General features: G+C 41.9%; 1 pseudogene; it reads right to left on the bottom strand.

Moving 5' to 3' along the window:
- Positions 1-3,681: 3,681 nt before the first annotated feature.
- LOC121572521 lies at positions 3,682-7,962 on the bottom strand (annotated as a pseudogene).
- Between the last annotated feature and the right edge of the window lie 752 nt (positions 7,963-8,714).

Raw genomic sequence — 8,714 nt, 5'->3', positions numbered from 1 at the left:
CCTGGTTAATTGAGGTGATATATACTCTTGACATGTATCTAAGCGCTGCTGAGAAGATGAACACATCGTTTTCTCCCTCCTGCATCCCTCATATTAGAGGAGGTCACTATCGCAGGTCTTTTTAATACGCCTATGCAATTAATAAGGCCTTAATTCTGCCCCATATCTCAGCTTGTTTAAAGTTCCCTTTCAAGAGCCTGATAAACCCCCCTCTCTCTCCCTCTGCTTTTTGCTGCAAATTAGACTAATCTCCTTCAAGTTCACCCTCCGGCGCTACACTTTCTCCTCTCTTCTTTTCTTCCCATCCTCTCACCCAGTTGAAAGTGAACACTGGCTGACATCAATAGTAAGGTTAATGTGTCCAGTGTTTTACAAAGCCTCCTCTAGGGATGGTTAATCACCACGGTAACACCTACCTGATATCTCTTATCATCTACCTCTGTATTGGGGGGTTTCTTTAATCAATTAATGAACGGTCTTACACACACTAAGTTTCAATTAGGCCTGCTTTGACTGGTGGCCCTCTAAGCAGGTCAGTGTTTAAAAGTACATCTGTAGTCATTGGACTAACTGGCACCCTTTTCCCTTCAGGCTCTGTGACTGCCTCTTATACTGCTGCTAGACTCTATCTCCGTTGGCCTCTCATTGACACTATAACATATCTATTTTTTATTGTGCTTTACATTTTCATGTTTATTTGTTTTAATGTTTTATTCAGGTTTTACATACTTTTAGGAGTTACTGCTACCCCTTTTCCTTATGGGGGGCAAATGTCTAATATTGTGCTGTGTTCAGTTGTCTAGGCCTACCAACAGAGATCCTATCGTTATTTGTTATATGTACATTCCTCTGCAGCACGACAGCACTGTCCCGGCTGGCTCCTATTATACCTCATAACAACCATTTGACTCTGTGGTCACAGATGTTCTGATCTCCCTTTCCTCCTCTTTAACTGGGCTGTTAGTGATGGGATCCAGAGATGAGAGGAGCAGAGTGCAGTAGGGTAAACGGTAAACAGTAAATGTTCAACAGTAGCGGTTCAGCTGAGTTGAGTTGTGCCCTGGAGAGAGGGAACTGCAGTGTTATCAGATAGAGATCAGAGCAGAGGGATAATTCACTTATCACATCTGCTGTGATTAGGAAGCAGGACGCAGCCGGCTGATTGGCTGATAGGCTGATAGGGATCTGAGGGCTGCTGGGATCCGGAGTTCTCTGGGTTTACTAAAGGCCACTGAGGCGTAGACACTCTGATTCTCCCCCCTTCTCTCTGAAGTCATTCCCTCCCACTTAAGAATTTTAAAGCATTGGATTGGTAGATGAAGTACATAAATCAAGTGCTTTTAAATCCATGAGGGGGAGTGAACTTCATAGAGAAGGAGGCAGAACAGTTGTGCTTCGGTGACACCATCACAGAGACTCCGAGGAGTAAACAGAGTGACTATCAAATGAACAGAAAACCTGTTTAAAAAAACTGATAAAGAAACACCTCACGGCACAACGCCTCTCCCCTATTTGACCTAGATATTTTGTGTATGTATTGATATGTAGGCTATGTGTGCCATTTTTAAATGTATGTAGTTCTGTCCTCGAGCTGTTCTTGTCTATTAATGTTCTGTAATATGTCATGTTTCATGTTCTGTGTGGACCCCAGGAAGAGTAGCTTTCGCAAAAGCTAGTGGGGATCCTAATAAAATACCAAATACCAAAAGACCAGCCATGTCCTGTTTCTGTCCTGTTTTCATACCACTCAATTATTCAGTATTTTTCTCGAAGAATTTCAAACTCTTACGAACTTATAAAAATGTAAAGTTCCCATCAAGTGAAGGAATTCTAAAAATATTGAATATTTATCCAAACCATCCTTAGTGATTTAAAATGAGTTTATATAATTTCTGTCCTGCCCTGAAAATGTTTTAGCCTTATAATCTAAACTTTAATACAATGCAATCAGAGTAGATATCTCCCAATCAATGCCTTTTATTCTAGAGAAAATTACAGCATGGTCTCTGCCCACCATGTCCAAAACGTGTAATTAAAACAGTAGTCATCATCATCATCATCATCATCATCATCACCAGCCCAGACAGGTCACCATAATCAGAGAGAAGAGTGCTGTTGACAATACCATTGTTGCTTGTGTGTGTGTATGTGTGTGTGCATGTGTTCATGCGCGTTTGTGCGTGTGATACCATTGCTACCCTCTGCTTCTAAACACCTCGTTCCTCAGATTGTCCTCTCAGAAAGAGATGTGGGCTAATTATCTCTCTCCCACCTGCTGTCCTGATGAGCCTCTTGTTCTCCTTATCCTCCTCTCCTCTCTCTATCCTCCCTCCCTCCCTCCCCCCTCTCTCTCTCTCTCTCTCACTCCCTCCCTCTCTCCTCCCTCTCTGATCACCTCAGTCATTAACTCACACCTATCTGTGTCTGCACACTGAACACACGCACAAACACAATCAAACACACACACCGATCTGTTAGGATGAATGGCAAGACCGCTGTTGGTAAAGCAAAGTGAGACAGATAATGACATCATCAGCAGCAACAATAACAATAATGGTAATAAAAATAGTGATTAGAGAAATGAAAAATAATGATGTGATAATCTAAAAAGCATTTTGCTTTGATAAGTCAACAAAATAAAGATATAGTGTAACTTGGTGAAAGAAAACATTTAATTTCACCTAATTTTAACATTCTGTCATGAAGCACATGACTATATTAAGTGCCTATTAAAGTGGCAATCAGCAGTAGAAACAATAACAATGCGGTTGCCCCACCCCTGATTTGGTAAAAAGCTGAGGGATGAGGCTGGAGAAATGTAACCACTCTCAAAGTCATAGACAGCGCTATGGATGCAAGGACTGATCATCCATGATATCAACATTATAGTTTTAAGCATGTTTTGAGGCTATATAGTGTTTGTTAAAAAGTTTATTTGTTTACAAACATTGGAGTAAAACAAGCTTATATTTTGGGTTCTGATGGGGTATAACAGTTGAACTAAGCTCATGAGGCATACGTTACATTCTTCAAGAATCAATACATATCATTAATTTATACGTCCAAAAATTCATATAGCAACTGCTGATTGCCACTTTAAGTGCCAAATAAAGTAACAGGCTTGTTTCCCACCACAAAACACAAGAAAATGGCCAAAAAGAGTAGAACCAGCTCACCTGTTTTTACACTGTAATTTGACTATTAGATGTTCAATGTTTCTTTTTAACAAATTATTTAAAAAGGAATAGTTTCACCATATTAAAATGAGAGTTTAGTTCATGTAACAGGGTTGACCTTAAAATGAGGGACAGGTTTTATGTAACCTTAAAATCTAATTATTTACCTTAAAATCACATGAAAAAACAGAGATCACTTTGTCAAAGCAACAAAATAACCAGGGCTTTACAATGATAGTGAAAACTTGGAGAAATGTTGGGGTTAAAAATGTCCATGTGGTCTATATTAAAGGGTGCTTCATTTAATATAACAGGCTTTTAAAATTCAAATTTCAATACTTAAAATATCAAAGAGACGCAAAGGGACTCATTTTGTGGACCAACCCAGGTGTGCATTCAGTTGTCAGGTGTCAGTAGTGGGTTTCTGTTAGCTTTTGTGTGTGCACACACACTCACAAACCTCTCTGTCAGCTCACTTAGAAAAAACACTCATTAAAAATATATTTTATTTCTCTGAATCTTCTGATATGCGGATTTTCTCCACAGCTTCATCAACGTTAGAAAGCAGTGACAATGTCTCTGAGCCAGCAGCACATCTCCTCCTGATGCAAATTAAAATACAAAACAGACTAAACACCACCATTGCTAGGCAAATCCCCGCCTTATCTTAGCTCATTGGTCACCATAGCAGCACCCACCCGTAGTCTGCGCTCCAGCAGGTATATCTCACTGGTCATTCCCAAAGCCAACACCTACTTTGGCCGCCATTCCTTCCAGTTCTCTGCTGCCAATGACTGGAACGAATTGCAAAAATCTCTGAAGCTGGAGACTCTTATCTCCCTCACTAACTTTAAGCATCAGTTGTCAGAGCACCTTACCGATCACTGCACATGTACACAGCCCATCTGATATTAGCCCACCCAACTACCTCATCTCTATATTGTTATTTATTTTGCTCTTTTGCACCCCAGTATCTCTATTTGCACATAATCTCTTGCACATCTAGCATTCCAGTGTTGATACTAATTGTAATTATTTGCACTATAGCCTATTTATTGCCTTACCTCCATAACTTGCTACATTTGCACACACTGTATATATATTTTCTGTTGTATTTTATGACCTTATGTTTTTTTTACCCCATATGTAACTCTGTGTTGTTGTTTTTATCGCACTGCTTTGCTTTATCTTGGCCAGGTTGCAGTTGTAAATGAGAACTTGTTCTCAACTGGCTTACCTGGTTAAATAAAGGTGAAATAAAATAAAAAAAATTGGTGCCAGTGGTGCTGAAAGGGAGGATAGGCCGACTCTGTCGCTTCCTAGATCAGGTACCCAGCTGACATCCAGCTTGTTGTCCAGACTGAGGTGGGAGGCAGTGCAGGTGTAGTTGTGTCGCTCTCTCAGTTCCCTTGTACTGATCTCCAGACTCTTCCTCAGCTGGTACATCCTGTCTCCATTGGGCAGCAGCTGCACCCCAGTCAGCTCCTGTTCCGCTATTGGCTGTCTGTCTCACAGCAGGGTCAGGTTGATGTGTCGGGGATAGAAACCAAAGGCTAAACAGCTCACACGGGCCCTTCCAGAAATATATCTTCAATGTGCCTATGCAAAGAGGAAGGTAAATATTTTGAAATAGCATTTTTACATAATACAACTCTCTCATCCCTTGGTAACTGTTGCTCTCCAGTATAGTATGTATAATGTGTCATGTTGTAGTCAATCCATCTACAACAATCCCATTGAATGTGTCGCTGAACAAGAGAAGGGACGGTTCACCATTATCCAACATCTCACAGCAAGCCATTCTCTGCTGAACATGAACACCTTCTGTGAAAGTAAAGTGACGTTTGAGGTCAGACGATCCCTCTTTCATAGTGTTTAGCATGTCTCTGTGCACATAGTGAGCATAGTCCTGAGTTATGTTATCCTCTGTTTTGTCTGGGGCATAGTGTCCTGTGTGGACAAGCTGATAATTGTTGGAGTCATAGTAACAAATGTGGATATCATCCAGCATCAACACAGCAGCAAACTCAGGGAAAGGCGTATCTCCTATAATGTATGTTGCAAGAGCCCACAGAGAATGTGATCCTGAACCTGAAAGGGGGTAAGAACCATATACTGTAAGTGAGTTTCTTAATTTCACAATGGTTATGTTTGAAAAGCTTCCTGTCTTTTTGGTCAGAAGATGTGATAGGGTGTGTACTAAACACCACCTAGTTCTCACACTTATCTTCGGATTTATGTAAAGTACCAGTAAAAGGTTTGGACACACCTACTCATTCAAGAGTTTTTCTTTATTTTTACTATGTTCAACATTGTAGAATAATAGTGAAGACATCAAAACTATGAAATAACACATATGGAATCATGTAGTAACCCAAAAAGTGTTAAACAAATCAGAATATATTTTAAATGTGAGATTCTTCAAATAGCCACCCTTTGCCTTGATGACAGCTTTGCACACTGTTGGCATTCTCTCAACCAGCTTCACCTGGAATGCTTTTCCAACAGTCTTGAAGGAGTTCCCACATATGCTTAGCACTTGTTGGCTGCTTTTCCTTCACTCTGTCGTCCGACTCATCCAAAACCATCTCAATTGAGTTGAGGTCGGGGGATTGTGGAGGCCAGGTCATCTGATGCAGCACTCTATCACTTTCCTTCTTGGTAAAATAGCCCTACATTTACATTTAGCAGACGCTCTTATCCAGAGCGACTTACAGTTAGTGAGTGCATACATTTTTCATACCGGCCCCCCGTGGGAATCGAACCCACAACCCTGGCATTGCAAACGCCATGCTCTACCAACTGAGCTACACGGGGCCTGGAGGTGTGTTGGGTCATTGTCCTGCTGAAAAACAAATGATAGTCCCACTAAGCCCAAACCAGATGGGATGGCGTATCGCTGCAGAATGCTGTGGTGGCCATGCTGGTTAAGTGTGCCTTGAATTCTAAATAAATCACAGACAGTTTCACCAGCAAAGCACCCTCACACCATAACACCTCCTCCTCTATGCTTTATGGTGGGAACTACACATGCGGAGATCATCTGTTCATCCACACCGCGTCTCACAAAGACACGGCGGTTGGAACCAAAAATCTCAAATTTGGACTCTAATGCATGATTCTATATGTGTTATTTCATAGTTTTGATGTCTTCACTATTATTCTACAATGTAAAAAAATTGGCCTCCAAAGTGGCGCAGTGGTCTAAAGCACTGCATCGCAGTGGTAGCTGTGCCACTAGAGATCCTGTTTCGAATCCAGGCTCTGTCATAGCCGGCTGCGACCGGGAGACCCTTGGGGTGGCGCACAATTGGCTCAGACTCATCCAGGGTAGGGGAGGGAATGGCTGGCAGGGATGTAGCTGGAGCATGGCGTTTGCAATGCCAGGGTTGTGGGTTCGATTCCCACGGGAAAAGAAAAAAAATTAATAATGTAAGTTGCTCTGAATAAGAGCATGTGCTAAATGACGAAAAAGAGAACATACAAAAAAATATATATATATTTGGTTTTTATTTTATTTATACAAACAGCATAAATACTAAAAACAAATCGCTGCTAAGATAACATATGGAATTGTTTTAAGATGGTCATGAATCATTTAGCTATTTGATTTTTAACTTTAGGACCCCTTTAAGTATATAAAAATATATTTACAAATGATTTGATAAAATATAGAATTTGGCCTTCACTACATTTAAGTCATTTAGCAGACGCTCTTATCCAGAGCGACTTACAGTTAGTGATTACATATTTTTTTTATACTGGCCCCCCGTGGGAATTGAACCCACAACCCTGGCGTTGCAAACGTCATGCTCTATCAACTGAGCTACATCCCTGCCAGCCATTCCCTCCCCTACCCTAGACGACGCTGGGTCAATTGTGCGCCGCCCATGAGTCTCCCGGTCGCGGCCGGCTGCGACAGAGCCTGGATTCGAACCAGGATCTCTAGTGGCACAGTTAGCACTGCGATGCAGTGCCTTAGACCACTGTGCCACTCAGGAGTCTACCATAGCCAATATAAACACATTGAATAACACATTCATAAATGGCAAAAAAAGATCATAAGATAAATCATAAGAAATAAGGTTTTGAAGTGTCTGTCCTATTGAGTACCACAGTACGAGCCATAATAGACATAAAACCTAGTGGTAAAACCCGGAAATGTTTCCAATTGTTTTTTCACCATTCATTTTTCTGTCTGAGATTTTAGAGCTGTTTCATATAAGGTCTGTGACGTGTTGATAACCGTGCAAATCTCTCTCGGACAAGGTAAGTTTTATCGATATATTCACCTATAATTACCCCCCAAAATGAAATGCTAATTAGCCGCTTATGTGGCTATCATACAGAACTACACATCCTGTCGCAAGCTTTGACGTCATCCATCAAGGCACATTTCTCCATGCAAAGTCTCATCGACAAGTAACGGGGCGGCGCACAATTGGCCCAGCGTCGTCCAGGGTAGGGGAGGGAATGTCCGGCAGGGATGTAGCTCAGTAGAGCATGACGTTTGCAACGCCAGGGTTGTGGGTTCGATTCCCACAGGGGGCCAGTATAAAAAAGAATGTATGCACTCACTAACTGTAAGTCGCTCTGGATAAGAGCCTCTGCTAAATGACTTAACTGTAAATGTAGCAAGTAGATATTGTAGCCTTTTTCGTGTCTCGTGTAAATAATTGAAATTGTGCATTTCTCGTGTGTATTCTTGTTTAGCCTTAAGACTTTCAAATCGCTTTGAGCCCCTGTACCAGCTGTCCTCTGCCAGGGGCTTGGGTGTTCCCTCCATGGCTGTGGATGACCCTCCAGCTACCTCTCCCTGTCATAGTCAATCAACTGCCTGGGCACAGCCTGGACCACCACGGCCCCCCTCCGTTGGACTGTGCTCTCTGGATCAGAGTTCTGTCCCTTTGGGGATTGTGGCCTGCACGCAGACAGCGTCTCAACAGCCCTCTTCTCAGTTGAGTTCTGTGGGTCTGGCTTCGTAATCTGTTTCGAGACACGGCAGAGGCTGGATCATTCCTGCGATTGTGATAGGGAGTTCGATGGTGAGGCATATACAGTGGGGAGGACAAGTATTTGATACACTGCAGATTCTGCAGGTTTTCCTACTTACAAAGCATGTAGAGGTCTGTAATTTGTATCATAGGTACACTTCAACTGTGAGAGACGGAATCCAGAAAATCACATTGTATGATTTTTAAGTAATTAATTTGCATTTTATTGCATGACATAAGTATTTGATCACCTACCAACCAGTAAGAATTCCGGCTCTCACAGACCTGTTCGTTTTTCTTTAAGAAGCCCTCCTGTTCTCCACTCATTGCCTGTATTAACTGCACCTGTTTGAACTCGTTACCTGTATAAAAGACACCTGTCCACACACTCAATCAAACAGACTCCAACCTCTCCACAATGGCCAAGACCAGAGAGCTGTGTAAGGACATCAGGGATAAAATTGTAGACCTGCACAAGGCTGGGATGGGCTACAGGACAATAGGCAAGAAGCTTGGTGAGAAGGCAACAACTGTTGGCGCAATT

The sequence above is a fragment of the Coregonus clupeaformis genome, chromosome 29, assembly GCF_020615455.1.
Source record: "Coregonus clupeaformis isolate EN_2021a chromosome 29, ASM2061545v1, whole genome shotgun sequence".
NCBI classification, from domain to species: Eukaryota; Metazoa; Chordata; class Actinopteri; order Salmoniformes; family Salmonidae; genus Coregonus; species Coregonus clupeaformis.
This window is presented reverse-complemented; position numbering and strand designations above follow the sequence as displayed.